The following is a 22,012-nucleotide window of genomic DNA, read 5'->3' on the forward strand; positions in this document are numbered from 1 at the left end:
TTGCATGCAAAAAGAGTTGTCAGTTTTGAAGGACCTAACCAGAATCATTTATGATAAAGGGAATGAATGGTTTTTTTTTTAGTAAATGGGACAACAGCATCTCATAAAATGGAAAATGAATATCACCAACTTCAAATCATTGTTTGGAGGAGGCATTTTGAAAATTATATCAAACCCAGCCCATGGAAGACATACAGAAATATTTCCTCTTCACATGCGATTTTCCTCAAATAATTTAAGGCAGCTCATGATGTGACAGTGGAGGCTGCTTTGTAAAGGTGAACTATGTCCCTGTTTCCTTTGGATTTCCACGTGCATCTGAAATATTTTTGAAATGCACATGTAAATGTTTTGGATACGCCACTTTTATATTTATAGTGAAATAAAATCTGAACATTGTAAATAGTTGATGGGTGCATTGTAATTGTGTGAAGTCATAATTGCCATTCATCCTCCCATTAACCACAACATCTGGTATGGAGGCAATCCATCCCATGTTCCTGTCCAGTGAGCTCCCTCCGCTCCATAAATATCTTTGTTGTGTTGTCTATATGCACGGTTTGCAGAGTGCACTCAGACTGACATAAGTGCCGTTGCGATATCACCACGACCGAGTGGCAACTAGCGTGCAATGCTCTGTTTGATAGATATGTTTCAGCAGTTAAGGGTGAAAAGTTAGACAAGCGGGATTTGATTGCTGAAAAAAATCTTCGGGTTGGCCATCGCAAACGATGATGACTGCCGAGAAGAGCTGCTCGTAGCATTTTCCTGCACGCTGGTGGGAAGAGCCCAGCAACTTGAGCGGAAGCATCGATCGCACTGTCGGCAAGAGTTGCTCGTCTGCTGAATGGGACTTGTGTTGTGCCGTTACTGGTGTTGATGCCGATGGGCTCTTTCACGTTTTTCTTTAATCCGCTTGGCTGAGTCGGCTATGGAACTTCTCCACTGCTTACAGCTGCTCTCAAAGTAAACATCTAGAAAAAATATCTACGGACAAAAATAATGCTTACTCAATGTTACTGATAATCTTGGACCAATATCTTTAAATGGTAACTGTTTGAGGCCAAACCAGTGTGATGAGACCCATGGAGATGACACTTCTCCGTTGTACCTACTGCAAACAGGGTACGCAGCAGCACTGGTGCCTGATTAGATTTCTTGAAGTGGAATCTGATCATTTGCTGTAACTGCTGCAATGGAACAATCTTTGCGGTGGCGGAATGTTATGACACGTCTGTTATTCATAGCCATGCACTTAGTGTCCTGCCTCGCACAAGCATACAATGTCACCGACCATCCAAAATTATAATTTCAATCATGAAAGAATCTTACAAGTTAGTGAGTTTTTTTTCGTACATACGTCAGGAAGCAGCTGGTTGTGTATGGAGCTGGTTAAGCATGGGGCTGGTTATGCATGGGGCTGGTTATGCATGGGGCTGGTTATGCATGGGGCTGCTTATGCATGGGGCTGCTTATGCATGGGGCTGGTTATGCATGGGGCTGGTTATGCATGGGGCTGGTTATGCATGGGGCTGGTTATGCATGGGGCTGGTTATGCATGGGGCTGGTTAAGCAGGTGTGAATTATCGTGTGTGGGAGAGAGGGGAGTCAGTCTAATTTCCAGTTTAGTCAAGTAAACTCAGGGTCTCTGGAGTGGCATTCATGAGGGGGCCCCAGATATGGGACAACTCCCCTTCCCTATTCCTCAGTTTAAGACTCAAGTGTTCTAAAGCTACTACACCGTTGTCTCGTGAGTAGAGCTCTGAGTAGTGTTCTACCCACCTGGCCATTTGCTCTTGTTTATCAGTGATGATGGCCCCTGTGCTGGATTTAAGGGGGGCAGTCCTGATGTTTGGACCAAAGTCTGTCTTGATGCCTTCATACATGGCACGGATATTGCCAGTGTCAGAGGCGAGTTGGATCCTACTACTGAGATTCACCCAGTAGTTGTTGGCACAGCGTCTGGCGGTCGTTTGAGCTGCACTGCGAGCAGCTTTCAGTGCCCTTAACGATCCTGTACTTGGGACTTGCTTGTACTTCAAGAGCGCCATGCGTTTGGCTTGGAGGATGGGTTCCAATATACCCAGGTGTTCCTAAAACCAGTCTGTGTTCCGCCTTGTCTGCTTGCCGAAGCTATTGATGGCTGCATTAAAGATGGCGTCTCTGATGTATGCCCACTTTGTCTCCACGCTTCCATCTGGTGTGTCGTGTAGGGACTGCTCAAGGCTGTGTTGGAAAATTGAGGGAGCTCTGGGAGGGATGTCTTGGCAGAGTTGATGCGTAGGTAGCGCTTTTGTTTGAGTCCGTGTATCTTTTTGGGGCATAGTCTGACCTTGCTGGATACCAGCGAGTGATCGGTGTCACAGACTGCACTGTGGTAGCTGCGTGTGATGAGTACCGAGTTGAGGAGGGCTCGTCGGGTGATGACGAGGTCCAGTTGGTGCCAATTAAGAGACCTTGGATGTCTCCATGATACTTTATGGCATGGTTTTGTGAGAAAGAATGAGTTTGTGATACAGAGATTGTGGTATGAACAAAGCTCCAGTAGTCTTTGGCCACTGGCATTCATCTTTCCAATGCCATGATAGCCAAGGCATGCGGGCCACGCGTCGTGGTCAGCCCCAACCCTTGCATTGAAGTCTCCCAACAGAAACATGTGCTCAGAGCTGGGGATTTTGCGAATAATATTGTGTAGCTCTTCATAGAATTGGTCATGAATCTCCGGAGGTGAGTAGAGTGTTGGGGCGTAGACACTCAGGATGTTTACATGGCCAGAAGCAGTGAGCAATCTCATGAGTAGAATCCGCTCGGAGCCTGCAGTCGGTGGTTCTATCATGCCAAGGAGTGTGTTTTTGACAGCGAACCCAACACCATGTTGCCTTGGTTCGTTCTGCTGTTTTCCTTGCCAGTAGAAAGTGTAGTCACTCTCTCGTAGTGAGCCACTGCCAGCAAGCCGGGTCTCCTGCAGTGCTGCAATATCGACATGGAGTCTCGCCAACTCCCTGTCGATAACTCCAGTCTTGCGGATGTCCTCAATCTGCAATAGATCTTCGGAGAGTCCAGAACACATTGTGCGTACATTCCAGCTTGCAAAATGAAGGGCTGGAACCTTCTTTCGTTTTGTTTTGCTTTTGTCTGGTGCAAGTTTTGCAGCCCACTTGTCTGGTGATGAACCATAAGGTCCAAGCACCCATTGGAGCAGGTGAGCCGTGGCAGGAAAGGACCTTATTGGCCGGGGGCTGCCCAGCCTGAGGCGGGTGGCGGTAGCTATCCATTGGGGTGCAATGACCCCTCCCACCGACGATGGCAACCCGTGGCGCCCATTTTTTACGCCAATCTAAAATGAGCTTATAACCCGTGACTGCTGCCATCCCTGTTTCTTGGCCACGATTAGGTGGCCGAGGAGTGTCCTCTCCCCATTTTTGCACCTCTTGTTAGCACAAAGCCCGGGCAGGTTATTCTGGAAATCCTGGGTTGCCCATGCGTCAGGATCCCCCCTCGGCCTTGCCGGTGATGTCCAAAGGAGTGCGTAGCACGACGTTTGGTACCAGTTTGGCTGCAGGGGCTGCCGGGAATGTGCCGCAGTGCGTCACAAAACCGCCTGAGGGGCCCCACTCCTGATTTTCTGTCGGGGTTTACTTTTTTAGCCATTGACTCTCCCGAGACACTCACAAGGCAGTGAGAAAACCGCGTAACCCTGGGAGGGGCCCTTACCAGCTACTGACAGCCGGGCCAGCTGTGCCTGGGACTCGCGTAAGGCAGGGTCGTCACGCCCTGAGGTAGTTTATCACAAACTACCCGCTACCACACCACGGGGCCAAATTGGTCACCCCGTGCCCCTTACAAATCTCAACGTTCATCTTACAAAGTCCCATCACAAGGGGAGAAACACAAAACATTGTTTTGCCCGTTTTGAAACGGCTCTAGTAAGCCGTATGGACCTGAAAAACTAAATTTCCCTTCGGCTCTAAGAGATTCGTTTGTGACTGAACTGGAGATTAATGAATGATAAACCAGCCAGGGCTTCCCTCGCTGTACGCGGGTTTGGTTTGTTGCACTATTTCACGCTGTGGAGTCCGTCCATAAATGACGTCACGCGATTTTGGACGATTTTTGACCCTCCCCCCCCCCCCCATCGTCACGCGGCGTCACAAAAAGTCAGACCCCCCCCCTCAAATATGACGTCACAAAGCTGTGCTCCGCCCCCCCCCCCCCCCCCCAAAATATAAAACATGCTTCAAATCGCTTTGAACTATTGTCATTGTAGTGCATATTTAATGTGGCACTGCACTCTGATGTTATGGGAGAAAAGATTTGTTAAAAAGTATATTTAATTAAGTAGAACGTATTTATTTAAGGTGACGTCATATTTCTCAACCCCCCCCCCCCTCATCGTCACACATCGTTACAAATGTCTGACCCCCCCCCCCCCCCCCACGTGCGTGACGTCATTTATGGACGGCCCCAGTGCAATGCGGCTACCTCTGACCCAAAAGTCGCTCTCTGGGGTTGCTGTGCGCATGTGTGGTGGGGGGAGCGGTGGCGCAGCAGTTAGCGCGCTGCGCTACGAACCCCGACTACAGGGATGAAAATGATTAAGAGAGGCGTATCAGGGCAGAGCAAAGTGCTTATTGTTATCTTAACTTAATAATGAAACGTAACTGAGCCATATGCCTTAAGCAGAACGTTTTTTTTTCAAACAGATGCATCACAAACGGAAAATAGAACCAATGTTTAGAAATGCACAAGGAAGCGTAGAGATGATGCACATCCTAAGAAAAACACTGATACTGGAAGACGGACACGTCAATTGGACATCATATGGAAATTAAGGACGTAATTTTAGTTTAGAAAGGTGGGGTGAGGCAGGACACACAACTTGAAGTGATGACGGCCGGTGGTCGAGACTAACGTGGGAATGGGAGCTAAGGAGGGAACACAACCGGCAGTGTCAACTGCGGAGATGGAGTGAATAAATCAAAAGTATCTGAATTTTGATTTGTGAGAATTTTATTGTTTTATATCTTTATTATTGTATTTTCTTTGGTTCTTTCAGTAAAGTCACGTAGAATGAGAATAAAATAATAAAAAAAAACACAATAAAATTCTCACGACGTTTTGGCCACAACGCAAGCGGCCGTCTTCAGGTGAAAGGTAAAGAACTGTCGGGACGACAGAGCTTCAATGAACGATGTTAAGATTCGTAGCGACTTTTAAGCTTGTTGGGAGAAGTGAGGCACCTTGACAAAGGGGTTTACATATCAATAGCTGAGGGATTAGCTTGTGACTGGTCACGAAAATGGCTATGTTAAAGTCAAAACCTACACATCCACAGAGGCAACTAGTAGTTTAGCATTGAAATAGATAATGGATCGCTTGTGACTGGTCACAGGAATGGCTATGTTAAAGTCAAAACCTCATTCTTTTGACTAGACCACACATCATTAACTCACCCACCCACAAACTGGCCCGATTTCTGTCTGAGACCTTACAACCATTCACTGGTAAGACCACCTCAGCTGTACTTAAATCAGCTCACTTGGTATCGTTAATTAAGGACATCTCACTATCTCCAGGTGATTTGCTTGTCACTTTCTATCTAGTATCGTTGTTTACCAAAGTTCCTGTGCCTGACACCATTACAATCATTGAAGATGTGGTCCAACAAGGATTGAATGCTGATGTACCGGCCCTGGTTAGACACTGCCTCACCAACACTTCCTTCACCTGGAATGGAACATTGTACAAACAAGTTGAAGCTACCCCAATGGATTCGCCCTTATCTCCAGTTGTAGCCAATGTTTTCATGGAAAAATGTTTTGAGACGGATGCCATCCAGGCATCCACCCTACGTCCTTGTCTAAGAGGTACATAGATGACACGTTCGTCATCTGGCCACATGGCCTACCAGCTCTGGGCCAATTCTTCAACCACATCAATTCCATACACCCAGCCATCAGATTTACCATGGAGGTGGAAAAAGATGGAAAGCTACCCTTTTTGGATATCTTAATTAAAAGGAGACCTGACGGTTCAATGAGCCACTCTGTCTACAGGAAAGCTACCCATACAGATGCTTACTTGAAACCGGATTCCCACCACCATCCATCCCAGAAGAACTCCCTCATCAAGACTCTATACCATGGAGCCCAATGCATTCCGACCAGGAACACATTACCAGTGAACTCAAACACGTACACCAGGCTCTCAGGGCTAATGGTTACTCCGACTACACAATCCGCAAAGCCATCACTCCAGTCATGAAGAAGGATCCTCTTGTGGAGCCACTCAAAACCATCACCTTACCCTACATTGCAGGGGTCACTAAAACGATCTCCAAAATCCTGAATAAACACAAGATCCAGGTCCGATTCAACACAGTACATAAAATCCGTGATCTGGTTCCATCTGTAAAAGATGCTGTTCCAGACATACAGTACCCGGGTGTTTACAAACTAAAGTGCCTCTGTGGTAGTAGCTACATTGGAGAAACCAAACGACATATCTCGGACCGCATCCGCGAACATAATGCAGACTTGAAACACATTAGAACGAACTCCTCCGCCGTGGCAGATCACTGTTATAATTCAGTGGGCTCACATGACATTGACTTCTCAAAGACGGAGGTTCTGTGCAAGCCAACCGGCTACCATGAGAGATTCGTTCATGAGGCTATCCACATATACAAGCACAGAGACAATTTCAACCGAGAAGATGGATTCTGGCTTAGTAACCATTGGAAAGATGTTTTAAACCATTGCGGTTCTTAATTAATAATTTTATGGTGATCTTCAGACGGCAGCTCTTTCACTGGCATTGACTCTTAATACTTCTCACACCACGGTTAATGGTATGGTTTATAACATGATTATAACAGCGCCTCGCAGCTGTTTCTCTCCTCCCTCTGTTCCGACCATGGATGGACTCATCCGTCTGAACGGGGCTGGTAGCTGTCCGTGGTGCTGATGTGGAGGGTAAGAATCCACCCATTTTTTCGCCATATAGCATCGTGATATATAACGACTTATTGTTGGTAGCTCAGCTGATTGGAGAATATATAGAGTTTATTGTTAACATTGAGGTAGTTTATATTTTAGTTTTTTTTTATCTGTTTACTATATGGTATTCATTATATAGTGTAGTGCATACCCAGTTGCTGTTATGAGCTCTGCTTATTGAAGAATATATTGAGTATATTTATTATATTGATGTAATTTGGACTCAGGTTTTTTCACATCGGTTTACTGTATGATATTTGAGTTGTTGCATCCCCCTTTTTGCATCCTTGTACGAGGTGCCTCGGTGGATGTGTAGGCTTTGACTTTAACATAGCTATTTCGTTGACCAGTCACAAGCTAATCCCTCAGCTATTCAATGCTAAAATCTCTTGTTTGATTTGTACTAGGTGCCTCTGTTGATCTGTAGGCTTTGAATTTAACATATCTATTTTTGTGACCAGTCACAAGCTAAATCCGTCAGCTATTTCAATGATAAATTCTCCTGTTTGATATGTTAACCCCTTTGTCAAGGTGCCTCTCTTCTCTCAACCAACTTAAAAGACGCTACGAATCTTAGCAGCGTTCATTGGAGCTCTGTCGTCCCGACAGTCACAAGCTAATCCCTCAGCTATTCAATGCTAAATTCTCCCGTTTGATTTGTACTAGGTGCCTCTGTGGATGTGTAGGCTTTGACTTTAACATAGCTATTTCTGTGACCAGTCACAAGCTAAATCCATCAGCTATTTCAATGATAAATTCTCCTGTTTGATATGTTAACCCCTTTGTCAAGGTGCCTCTCTTCTCTCAACCAGCTTAAAAGACGCTACGAATCTTAGCAGCGTTCATTGTAGCTCTGTCGTCCCGACAGTTTTTTGTTCCTTCACCTGAAGAAGGCCAATTGTGTTGTGGCCGAAACGTCGTGAGAATTTAATTGTTATATTTTATTATTTTATTCTCATTCTACGTGATTTTACTGAATGAACCAAATAAGATGAATCCTTGCAGTCACGAAAGCTTCAAATCGAAAAATGTCCATAATTAACGCTAAGACACATATTAATCAAAAACGCTAAGACACCTATTAGCAACATCAGTAAGTATGTGCGCTTTGAGCTTTCTCAATTAAAAAAGAGAGAGGGCATCGTCATCCTCTCAGCCGACAAGGGCAATGTCACTGTCATCATGGAAAAAAACCCATAAAATAACAAAATTCAGGATCTACTGAATGATGGTAGCTGTACCAAAATCAATAGAGATCCCACCAACCGCCTTGTTACAAAAACCAACAATATCATCACTGATTCAACATCTTTAATCGAACCAACCAAGCAGCTTTCCTTAAAACCCTCTGCTGTTAGACCACCCAGATTTTATGGCTTACCAAAAATCCATATAGAAGATACACCCCTTCATCCTATCGTCTTCATCATTAACTCACCCACCTGCAAACTGGCCCCATTTCTGTATCAGACCTTACAACCATTCACTGGTAAGACCACCTCAGCTGTACTTAAATCAGCTCACTTGGTATCGTTATTTAAGGACATCTCACCATTTCCAGGTGATTTGCTTGTCAGTTTCGATCTAGTATCGTTGTTTACCAAAGTTCCTGTGCCTGACACCATTGCAATCATTGAAGATTTGCTCCAAACTGGAATTGAATGCTGATGTACCGGCCCTGGTTAGACACTGCCTCACCAACACTTACTTCACCTGGAATGGAACATTCTATAAACAAGGTGAAGTTACCCCAATTGGTTCTCCCTTATCTCCAGTTATAGCCAATGTTTTCATGGAAAAATGTTTTGAGACAGATGCCATCCAGGCATCCACCCTACGTCTTTGTCTAAGAGGTACATAGATGACACGTTTGTCATCTGGCCACATGGCCTACCAGATCTGGGCCAATTTTTCAACCACATCAATTCCATACACCCAGCGATCAGATTCACGATGGAGATGGAAAAGGATGGCAAATTAACATTCTTGGATGTTTTAATCGTACAGAGACCAGATGGCTCAATGGTACACTCTGTCTACAGGAAAGCCACCCATATGAATGCCTAACAAAACCTGACTCCCACCACCATCCATCCCAGAAGAATTCTCTCATCATAACTCTACACCATAGAGCTCGATGTATTTCCGACCATCACCGCCTAGCCAGTGAACTGGAACACGTACACCAAGGCCTCAAGATGAATGGATATTTAGACTACACAATCCGAAAAGCTATCACCCCAACCATTGGGAAGGAACCATCTGAGGACCCAATCAAAACCATCACCTTGCCATACATAGCAGGGGTCACCAAAAATATTTCCAAAATCATGAGCAAACACAAGATCCAGGTTCGATTCAACACAGTACATAACATTTGTGATCTGATCCCATCTGTGAAGGATGTGATCCCTGACATGCAATACCCCGACGTCTAAAAACTAAGCTGCGTCTGCGGCAGTAGTTACATTGGGGAAACTAAGTGACATGTCTCGGACCGTGTTCGTGAACATAAGGCAGATCTGAAACACGGTAGGACCAATACCTCAGCCATGGCTGATCATTGTTTTAATGCTGTGGGCATACACGAAATTGATTTTTCCAAGACGAAGTTACTCTGCAAACCCACTGCTTATCAGCAAAGATTCGTTAATGAAGCCGTCCAGATGGGTTAACACAGACACAATTTCAACCGACTTGGGTACAAACTGAGCAATCATTGGAAGGACGTTATTAACCAGTTTAAGTCATGACGGGCCATGATGTTCCCAGCCTACCACCTTCTGATATTAGTTGTTTTTTTCGGCTCTCTGATTTTTTACATTAACAGATGTCATTTCTCACTAACACAGCTACCTCGTGTGCCATCCTCGAGGCTGCTGCTTCAGGATCTCCCATTAACATGCTAATCTCTCACATTAACATAGCCACCTTGGCGCACTCGCCGTGAAGGAGTCTCGGCGATCTTGCATTGACATGCTAATTTCTGCCTGGCAGCCCTGTGATTGGTGGAAAGCCCACCACCGCCGCGGTCGCTACCCACCACTTGCATTGGCATTGGCTGCTGACATTTGGGCCACGCCCTTTTCAAACCTTTATACCTTTATAAGCAGTTGTTTTTAGCAGCTAACCCCACTTTTCCTGATGACGACCGCTCGTGTTGCGATTGAAACGTCGTGATATTTTTATTAAGTTTTCTTATTTTTTCTCTCTACGTGACTTTACCTAAAGACCCAAACAATATGAATTCCTGCAGTCATGAAAGCTTTGAATCAAGGTTGATTAAATGTCAAGTATTGGAGATTTAATTCTGATACAATTATGTTAGTTTTTATTGATTTTGGCGCAGTTTCAAATAATTATTTTTATATCAGTATTTACGTAACTACACTCGTTTACATTCGGCTGTACTCAGCTCACCATTCCTTTGAACTAATAAAAAACTTCTGCTTAACAATTATTAAACATCCTCAGTTGTGTGTCATTAGGTTCAGTATACAAACTGGACTAACAACATTTGGTTTTATGCAACAAAAACTTTATTTCAAAATGTATTTTTTAAAAAGTGTACTGACGAAAGCAACAAATTAAACGTTCTAAATTATATTGTACGTGTACTGCATACAATGTTAACAGTAAGAGCTCAAAGCAGGAACGTACATGTACACCAGATAACTATATTCGTGTGTAAACAATAAATTGCTTACAATATTGTACTTAATGTTGCCCGGTGAAATGAAACATTCTAAATCTAATGAGTCGCATTGTAAATAACATCCTACAGGCTGTTAATATTACTGTTTAGATACGACACATTACATGTCTTTAACATTCTTATGAAGACAAATTACAAAATGCATGACATTGTATCACACTGAATTCCAGCACGAATACTGTTAAATAGTTAGACTACTGGAATGGATGCTCCAGGCACCACTCTACGCGTGAGTGGTGCCAGTGGACTGAGAGGCAGTGCCAGGAGTCGCTGTCGCTGGCTGCTCAATGACCACCACCCTCTCGGCCGCTGCAGGGAGGGCGCGGCGCTGAGCCTTGAACTTCAGCTTCCCGTCTTCAGTCAAGCAGCAGCTCACGCTCTGCGGGTCCACGTCCCTGGGCAGCTGCGTCTCCCTGTGGAACTCCTGGCAGCTGTGGCTGTAGCTGCCGCTGCTGACTTCTCCGCTCTTCACCTCGCGCCGTCCGGCCACCACCAGCTTGTCTCCAGACACCTTCACGGCCAGGTCCTGTGGGGAGAAGTCCTGCACGTCCAGGGACGCGACAAACCCGCCTCCCTGCTCCTGTGGATCTTCAATCTGGAACCCACTGCTCACGGACGGCTGCTGCAGCAGTGCGTCTCCGTGGCTGCCCGGGGCCCGGGTGTGGCTGCTGAGCTGATCGACTCCACGGAAGATTCTCTCCATCCTCTCGATCTCGCTCCTCATGTCTCGCTGCAGCTGCTGGAAGAGACTTTCACCGCGGGGGTTCCAGACCGGCCAGCCTGGACGTGCAGGACTTCTCCCCACAGGACCTGGCCGTGAAGGTGTCTGGAGACAAGCTGGTGGTGGCCGGACGGCGCGAGGTGAAGAGCGGAGAAGTCAGCAGCGGCAGCTACAGCCACAGCTGCCAGGAGTTCCACAGGGAGACGCAGCTGCCCAGGGACGTGGACCCGCAGAGCGTGAGCTGCTGCTTGACTGAAGACGGGAAGCTGAAGTTCAAGGCTCAGCGCCGCGCCCTCCCTGCAGCGGCCGAGAGGGTGGTGGTCATTGAGCAGCCAGCAACAGCGACTCCTGGCACGGCCTCTCAGTCCACTGGCACCACTCACGCGTAGAGTGGTGCCTGGAGCATCCATTCCAGTAGTCTAACTATTTAACAGTATTCGTGCTGGAATTCAGTGTGATACAATGTCATGCATTTTGTAATTTGTCTTCATGAGAATGTTAAAGACATGTAATGTGTCGTATCTAAACAGTAATATTAACAGCCTGTAGGATGTTATTTTCAATGCGACTCATTAGATTTAGAATTCATTTCACCGGGCAACATTAAGTACAATATTGTAAGCAATTTATTGTTTACACACGAATATAGTTATTTGGTGAACATGTACGTTCCTGCTTTGAGCTCTTACTGTTAACATTGTATGCAGTACACGTACAATATAATTTAGAACGTCAAATTTGTTGCTTTCGTCAGTACACTTTTAAAAAAATACATTTTGAAATAAAGTTTTTGTTGCATAAAACCAAATGTTGTTAGTCCAGTTTGTATACTGAACCTAATGACACACAACTGAGGATGTTTAATAATTGTTAAGCAGAAGTTTTTTATTAGTTCAAAGGAATGGTGAGCTGAGTACAGCCGAATGGAAATGAGTGTAGTTACGTAAATACTGATATAAAAATAATTATTATAAACTGCACCAAAATCAATAAAAACGAACATAATTGTATCAGAATTAAATCTCCAATACTTGCCATTTAATCAACCTTGACTTAAAGCGTTCATGTCTGCAGGAATTCATATTGTTTGGGTCTTTCGGTAAAGTCACGTAGAGAGAAAAAATAACCAAAAAAATAATAAAAATTTCACGACGTTTCAATCGCAACATGAGCGGTCGTCATCAGGAAAAGTGGGGTTAGCTGCTAAAGACAACTGCTTATAAAGCTTTGAAAAGGGCATAGCCCAAATGTCAGCAGCCAATGCCATTGCAAGTGGTGGGTAGCGACCGCGGCGGTGGTGGGCTTTCCACCAATCACAGGGCTACCAGGCAGAAATTAGCATGTCAATGCAAGATCGCCGAGACTCCTTCACGGCGAGTGCGCCAAGGTGGCTATGTTAATGTGAGAGATTAGTATGTTAATGGGAGATCCTGAAGCAGCAGCCTCGAGGATGGCACACGAGGTAGCTGTGTTAGTGAGAAATGACATCTGTTAATGTAAAAAACTCAGAGAGCCGAAAAAAACAACTAATATTGGAAGGCGGTAGGCTGGGAACATAATGGCCCGTTATGACTTAAACTGGTTAACAATGTCCTTCCAATGATCGCTCAGTTTGTACCCATCTTCTCGGTTGAAATTGTGTCTGTGTTTACACATCTGCATTGCTTCATGAACGAATCTTTGCTGATAGGCAGTGGGTTTGCAGAGTACCTTCGTCTTGGAAAAATCAATTTCGTGTATGCCCACAGCATTAAAACAATGATCAGCCACGGCTGAGGTATTGGTCCTACCGTGTTTCAGATCTGGCTTATGTTCACGAACATAGTCCGAAACATGTCACTTAATTTCCCCAATGTAACTACTGCCGCAGACACAGCTTAGTTTTTAGACGCCGGGGTATTGCATGTCAGGGATCACATCCTTCACAGATGGGATCAGATCACAAATTGTATGTACTGTGTTGAATCGAACCTGGATCTTGTGTTTCCTCATGAGTTTAGAAATATTTTTTGGTGACCCCTGCTATATATGGCAAGGTGATGGTTTTGATTGGTTCCTGAGATGGTTCTTTCCCAACAGTTGGGGTGATAGCTTTTCGGATTGTGTATTCTGAATATCCATTCATTTTGAGGGCTTGGTGTACGTGTTCCAGTTCACTGGCTAGGTGGTGATGGTCGGAAATACATCGAGCTCTATGGTGTAGAGTTTTGATGAGAGAATTCTTCTGGGATGGATGGTGGTGGGAGTCAGGTTTTGTTAGGCATTCGTATGGGTGGCTTTCCTGTAGACAGATTGTCCCATTGAGCCATCTGGTCTCTGTACGATGAAAACATCCAAGAATGGTAATTTGCCATCCTTTTCCACCTCCATGGTGAATTTGATCGCTGGGTGTATGGAATTGATGTGGTTGAAGAATTGGCCCAAAGCTGGTAGGCCATGTGGCCAGATGAGGAACGTGTCATCTATGTACCTCTTAGACAAGGACGTAGGGTGGATGCCTGGATGGCATCTGTCTCAAAATATGTTTCCATTAAAAATTGGCTTCAACTGGAGATAAGGGCGAACCCATTGGGGTAGCTTCAACTTCTTTGTATAGTGTTCCATTCCAGGTGAAGTAAGTGTTGGTGAGGCAGTGTCCAACCAGGGCCGGTACATCAGCATTCAATCCTTGTTGGACCAAATCGTCAATGATTGCAATGGTGGAAGGCACAGGAACTTTAGTAAACAACGATACTAGATCGAAACTGACAAGCAAATCACCTGGAAATAGTGAGATGTCATTAATTAACGATACCAAGTGAGCTGATTTAAGTCCAGCTGAGGTGGTCTTACCAGTGAATGGTTGTAAGGTCTGAGACAGAAATGGGGCCCGTTTGTAGGTGAGTGAGTCAATAATGAAGACGATAGGATGAAGGGGTGTATCTTCTTTATGATTTTTGGTAAGCCATAAAGTCTGGGTGGTCTAGCAGCAGAGGGTTTTAAGGAAAGCCGCTTGGTTGGTTCGATTAAAGATGTTGAATCAGTGATGATATTGTTGGTTTTTGTAACAAGGCGGTTGGTGGGATCTCTATTGATTTTGGTAAATCTACCATCATTCAGTAGGTCCTGAATTTTGTTATTGTATGTGTTTTTTTTTCCATGAGGACAGTGAAATTGCCCTTGTCGGCTGAGATGATGACGATGTCCTCTCTCTTTTTTAATTGAGAAAGCAAAAAACGCTCATCCTTACTGATGTTGCTAATAGGTGTCTTAGCGTTTTTGATTAATATGTGTCTTAGCGTTAATTAAGGACATCTTATGCTTGCTTGTTGATGTGCTTCACAGTGACGCTCGCTTCACCTGTTAGCGCTGTGAGCGCTGCTCCTTCCTCTGCCGATGTTCTGCCAGTGCAGCTACAGGAGCTGCTTTTATCGCCCTGGCAGTAGCTACGAGCAGATTCCAGGGGAGCCAGAAGCGTCCAGAATGACGCAGCTGCTCCCAGGGCTTCCCTCATCCACAGCAAATAGCAGTGACTCAAACCTGGGGTTCAGCTGTGTGACGTCTTCTCTAAACTAGCACATCAACAAGCATGGCCCTGAGTGTTTACTTTCCTGCGATGCACGTGAAGGAGAGGAACGTCTGGCCAGGCTGGCCGGTCTGGAACCCCCGCGGTGAAAGTCTCTTCCAGCAGCTGCAGCGAGACATGAGGAGCGAGATTGAGAGGATGGAGAGAATCTTCCGTGGAGTCGATCAGCTCAGCAGCCACACGCGGGCTCCGGGCAGCCTCGGAGATGCACTGCTGCAGCAGCCGGCCGTGAGCAGTGGGTTCCAGATTGAAGATCCACAGGAGCAGGGAGGCGGGTTTGTCGCGTCCCTGGACGTGCAGGACTTCTCCCCACAGGACCTGGCCGTGAAGGTGTCTGGAGACAAGCTGGTGGTGGCCGGACGGCGCGAGGTGAAGAGCGGAGAAGTCAGCAGCGGCAGCTACAGCCACAGCTGCCAGGAGTTCCACAGGGAGACGCAGCTGCCCAGGGACGTGGACCCGCAGAGCGTGAGCTGCTGCTTGACTGAAGACGGGAAGCTGAAGTTCAAGGCTCAGCGCCGCGCCCTCCCTGCAGCGGCCGAGAGGGTGGTGGTCATTGAGCAGCCAGCGACAGCGACTCCTGGCACGGCCTCTCAGTCCACTGGCACCACTCACGCGTAGAGTGGCGCCTGGAGCATCCATTCCAGCAACCTGCTTCATTGATGTTTTAATTGTATGGATATTTTGTTTAATCAGTTTCTTCTATCCACGATATGTTCACTAATATGTACGTGTTTCAGCGTTTGCAATTAACTTAATTTGATTACGTGTATCACTGTACAGGATTGCTACATTGTTTCGCGTCGTTTTAATTTGCCATTACACTTTAATATATTGCAATAAGATAATGCTAAATGTGTTATTCAAGTATTTTTCATCAACGCTGCTATAGCAATGTAAGTCATACTACTATTACAATAATCTATGCCTCGAGTTTCCTTACTGGCTGGGTTTCTCTCCACCACAACATTAACTCTGTTAGTGGGTTCCAGCTGTTTCCACCGAAACTAGCTGGGTTACTGGCTACACGGATTTTTCCGTTTACAGTAACAAATAAACATTACACATACATGCAGGCATCGACTTACGAACACTCGACTTACGAATTTCCGCACTTAGGAACCAGCTACCATGAAACATGTTTTAACATTGAGAATTACAACGCGAACTCGCACTTGCAAACTGAACCGAGGATCTATTCTTTTTTCAGCGGAGCGATCCTCCACGAGTTGTGTCATCCTCGCGCTTCCAGTGTTTGTGCTCGTGTGTGCGTGCGCGCACGTGTGTACATTATTGTGTTCCCACTTACAAACCGTTTGACTCACGAACGGGTCCCAGGAACTAATTGAGTTCATAAGTCGAGGACTGTCGGGATCGTTGTGTGAAACATAAAATACATACAAATTTATAAAAACATTTTATGTTCAAATACCTTGCATCCTGATGCTGGCTTGTCGTAAGGGGCGAAATGAGTCACCACAATTGCACACACACACACGGACAACAAACGCCACTAAGTGGCGGTGACGTTGCCACGGCACTTGTGCCAGGCTAAGTGCACTTTATGGCCACGTGATCACGGGTCAGATCCAGCTGCCATGGTTTGACTGAGATGAGTGGCAGATGTGTAAGCTGTGCCTCCCCTACTGTGCCAACTTGATGTGTTTTAGCCGCCTGAGGCTCTGCTCGTTGTTGTGAGCGTCTCTCTGCTGCCCTCTGTTGTTGCTGGAGGGCGACTACCTCCAACTGCCCAGTATCGTCCATCATGAGTCTCCTCCACATAAGCCGCTCTTTACACTGCTGGTACCAGTCATTCGCAAGTCAATTCAGTTCCACATCCTCTTGTACCACATCATTTAATCTCTTCTCTAGCCCGTGCCGCGCCTGTTTAGACCCCTTTAATGCAGTGGTTAGGGAGGCGTGGTACATGACCCAGCCAATGTAGCATTACCTGCTGGAGGCGCTTACCGATGGGACTTTGTCCAGATCTGTAAAGGATTGTGAGCTCACACAATCCAGCCTGGTTAAACACAGGATGGATCGTAGGAAGGCCATCCTGAATGTTTATTACCGGCGAAGATGTTCCATTAGGGGGGTCCACGTTTGGCAAGCATCGAGAAGGAAGGGCATGACCGTGGCCGAGAAGATCCGAAGACTGCTGTGGAGCGACAGATATCAGGTAGCTTCCACACAGCGTCATGCAACCGATGAAAAGATAATGCCGCTCGACTGATTCGGAGTGAGATCTCTTCTGTCAAACCGGAGTTGGTCATAAGCACACTATCCAGATGTGGAAAACCATCCAATTTACAACTGCCCCATTACCAATGGGGAGTTAAGGGGTGGAGGGTTTAATGCAGACATGGGCTGGGCTTTTTAATCCGGCCCCCCGAACTTGTCCAAATATTATTAAATTAAATTTTACCTTTCACCTGTAATGCCCTCATTTCCCCATTAGATGGAGCACTTTGTCCGGGAATGTGGTAATTGGTTTGGGCGCAGGCCTCAGATGTTTTCATGATGTTTGATCAGTCACGTTACGACATGTTTTTGTATTGTTCATGTTCGTGCAATTTGTTAAATTGCCTTGCAAATAAATGCTTTGCTACCTGTTAAAGGCCAAATCCTTTCATGTAATGATTTTTACATGTCATTTATATTAGTTCACACAAACACTCCATCCATCTGTTCCTTGCCCGGCCCCTCTGTCAAATTTTAGAACCCATTGTGGCCCGCGAGTAAAAAAAATTGCCCACCCCTTGTTTAATGGCACAACATAGCGAGGCAGGTGCTTAGTTTTGGTGGGGCTGATGGTTAAGGCCCCACCTCTTAGTGCAGGGGTGGGGAACCTTTTTTGTGCCAAGGGCCATTTGGATATTTATAACATCATTCGCGGGCCATACAAAATCATCAACTTAAAAATGAGCCTATTATATTTGGTCAAACATTTAGTTAACTCACCGCTAATGCGATGGCTGGAACTGCTTCTCTTTGGTGAGGCGTGTGGAGATATTAGCTGGCATTGATGATGTTAGCTGGTATTGATGATGTTGCTACTCGCAACTGCTTTTCCAGGTTTGCTCCAAGATTGATTGAATTTCGAGTCCCGCCTGCGGTTGCCTTGGCAGGGCCAGACCAAATGATTTCGCAGGCCTCATGGCCGGCCGGCCGGACGTTCCCCACCCCTGTCTAGTGGCACGCTCCAGGTCTAGATCATTCGCATACGTAACATGGATGACAAATCGGGAGCAAGCTCTCAAGCGCACCCGGGCATCAATCAGCCTCCCAATGTATCTATATCAGATATAGATTGCTCCGGTACGGACATGGAAGGTTTCTCGAACGACGTGGACCAAAACTATTTTAAACAGTGTATGGAGCCAGAGGACATTACTGTCGAACCCCAAGGTTAACGGGGAATAGCTTTGTCTTCCGGCCAAGTAGCTTTACTCGGCCCTGCTCAATATCATGGAAGTCCTTAATTATTGTGAGCAGAGAGTCAGAGACTCCGAAAGCATGAAGAACAACCCAGAGTCCAGACCTATTGATGGTATCATAGGCATTGACCAGGTCAATAAAGCAGAGATGTAAGTCCTGTCGGAATTCAACACTCCTCTGCTGTAGCAAACGGAAGGAAGATGTGGCATCTGTGGCTGCCCTGGCCTGAAACCACAATGGGGCTCCCCAATCCTCTTCTCAGCATGCCTGGCAAGGTGATGTTGAATAATCCTTGCCAGGACTTTTTCTGGCACTCTAACACAGGCACAGACTCTAACCAAAACTATCGAATAATTACACGGTTTATTTAAAATTGCACTTTCAATTAATGTGCCTATTAATGTCATTATTTCGGCAAAAAATGTTTTATCTTAAACTAGTGCAATGAAAAAAATACCCTTTATTGTAAAATTTGCAAAATAAAGACGATATAATTCCTGTACTGTTTTAGTTTATCTTTCTGAATACACATTTAATGAAAATGTGTTTTAGTGAATGGTTGTTTTTGAAGGTGATATCGTGTAAATGTTTTCCAAAGCTGCTTATGCAGCCGTCACCATCTCCAGCCGTGATTTCTCCACTTCTGTCCGAAGCCATCACCATCTCTTGCGGATTTGCAATGCAAAAATCTGTCTGGCTACTGCCCACCGGTTGATTTATTCGATCCATCTTCGCAGTGGACGCTCTATTGGTTGTGTTCCCTCCTTTAGCTCCCATTCCCACGTTAGTCACGACCACCGGCCGTCATCTCTTCAAGTTGTGTGTCCTGCCTCACCCCACCTTTCTAAACTAAAATTATGCCTTTAATTTGCATATGATGTCCAATTGACGTGTCCGTCTTCCATTCTCAGTTTAATTCCTAGCATGTGCATCTCTATGCTTCCTTGTGCACTTCTCAACATTGGTTCCATTGTCTTCGTCAATGGCCATGTCTGTGATGCATCTGTTGTTGCAGGTCATATCCACTGATTAAAAAACGTTCTGCTTTAGGAAAATGGCTTTGTTACGTTTCATGATTTAAGTTCAGATTCCAATCAGCACTGTGCTCTGCCCTGATACGCCTCTCTTAATAATTTTCATCCCTCTCCCCCTTCAACAACCGCCCCACGTATAAATGCACTTCTATGTTTTCAAGTTGTGTCCCTGTTCTTTTTGTTCAATTTGTTATTCTCCCGCACCTCCAATAAGCATGGTTGCCTGCGTACGGTGCGAAAGAAGTTCAGCATGCAAACATACGCTGCGTTGAAAACTTACTCTACAGCATATTCACACTGGAGACGCAGGAGGGTGCTGCTATGAGATTGCCACATTTTTGACTGTAGACCAAGCCTGGACAGATTTCTCAGTCAGCACTCAGTCTAGAATTATCAGAACTACACAGTAAACGACACAATGCGGGTGCTATATCTCGTAAGAATGAATACCCACCACCTAAACACAAATGGTAATTCCTGGACAGGTGACAACTCTAGCCATGCCCATGAAAAAATATATAGTGACTAACTTGGAGACGTAACTTCTTCGAGGCAATTCTTTAATTACACACCGAGCATACTGTTACACACTCTCTGCTGTAATACAATGCTCTGTCCCTCGCTTAAACGCAACTCTCACTCGTGGCTAGCCTACAACACAACGCTCGCCATCTGACACTGACGGCGCTGAACTAAGACAGGCAACTACTGCTAGCAGCACAATTATCAAGTGGATGACGACAGCGGCGAAGGCGACGATCTTCAACAGCAACGACGACGACGACGACGGCGATCCCACTCCAAACGATGGCCCTCATCCCCTGCTCGGGGTCCCCTTTAATCCTCTTAGCGCGGCCTCGCTCCCCTCCGGCCACGCTCCCCTTCTAGAATCTACTAGCAGGATCTCGACGTGTCCTACCCGAGATCCTTCTCAGGTCTATCACGTGGTCTGCTGTCAATCAGGGCTGCTTCACTCTGCAGATCCCCTTCCCTGCCAGCAGCCAGCGCTATGCTACGTAGTGACCAATTCTATGTGACTACACATACACAACATCCTGACCATCACTCGCCTATGCGGATGATAAAATATCAAGCATTGTAGATTTAATTCTGATCTACTGTTGTTCGTTTTGATTGATTTTGGCACAGTTCAAAATATATATTTTAATATCAGTACCAGCGGGAAGTACCCAGCGTTTCCCGGGGCAAAAATATATTTACAAACTTGTCTTCTCTTAAAAACATAACATATACATACACAAACACTAAGCTATTGTGCCCTTTGTCCATTTGTCCGTCAACAAAATTATAGGAGGAGCGACACTAGAAAAACGGCGTATTCTATTATTTTTTTTTTTTTCTGTCAACGTGACTTAACCGAAAAAACCAAAGCGTAATTCCTGCAGTCACGAAAACTTTGAATCTAGTTTTAGCGTGTTAATGTTAAATAAACGTGTTGTCTCCTATAGAAGCCTGAGTCTCCATTTGAGCCCACTACAACTGGTGTTGGAAGTGGCCAAACGTTAGTTAATTAACTATAGATTATGGAGACTAGGCGAACAATACGTACCAGGTCTCCAGATGAAGAGGACGACGACCCACCGGCCCCGGGGATGTCGGCGCAATCCCCCAGCCCCAACTGGGGGCCTGGGGTGTCCACCTCCGGTTCCAAACCGCCCTCCAAATTGCCTTACCTACGAGTCCTACTTGGTACAGGCCGGACCCGCTATTGCCGCCTGTTGGGCCCTGACTGCAGCTACATATTTTCCAGTAGTGGTGGCGGCGTATTACGCCTGACAATTACCCACCACATTAAGAAGCACGATGGTAGCTTGCAGTTGTGTGTCGACTTTAGGAAGCTTCATAAGATATCGGTGGCTGACGCGTATCCTCTCCCTCGGATGGACGATTCCCTGGACGCTCTGGCGGGAGCACAGAACTTCTCCACCCTTGATCTCCTGTCCGGATTTTGGCATTTGCCACTAAATGAGGCCTCTAAACCCAAACGGCTTTTCAAACACCTCAAGGCCTGTTTGAATTAAATCAGCTTCCCATGGGACTCCACGCAGCACCGGCTACGTTCCAATGACTGATGGAGCTGGTGCTGGCTGGACTTCAATGGGACTCATGCTTACAATACCTCGACGATGTCATCGTCTTCAGCCGTACGTTCAAAGAACATCTTGATTGGTTACGCGCTGTCTTTCTTAAAATGCGAGCGGCCCATCTCAAATTCAAGCCGCAGAAGTGTTACCCCCTTCAGAAATCCGTGCGGTATCTCGGTCATATTGTCAGTAAATCGGGCATTGCGATAGATCCCGACAAAACCACGTGTGTTCGGACGTGGCCGACCCCCACGTTGATGATGCAGGTGCAGAGTTTTATTGGTTTTGCGTCTTATTATCGCCGGTTTGTCACTGGGTTCGCTACCTTCGTAAAACCTCTCCACGCCTTGACGGTTATGGGTCAGAGGTTTCATTGGGGGGAGGAGGAAGCCGCATTTGTTGCGCTTCGCAATTCCCCTCCGCTACTCTGACTTTGCCA

The sequence above is a fragment of the Petromyzon marinus genome, chromosome 4, assembly GCF_048934315.1.
Source record: "Petromyzon marinus isolate PM22_M1 ecotype Great Lakes invasive population chromosome 4, UKy_Petmar_22M1.pri1.0, whole genome shotgun sequence".
Taxonomy (NCBI): domain Eukaryota; kingdom Metazoa; phylum Chordata; class Hyperoartia; order Petromyzontiformes; family Petromyzontidae; genus Petromyzon; species Petromyzon marinus.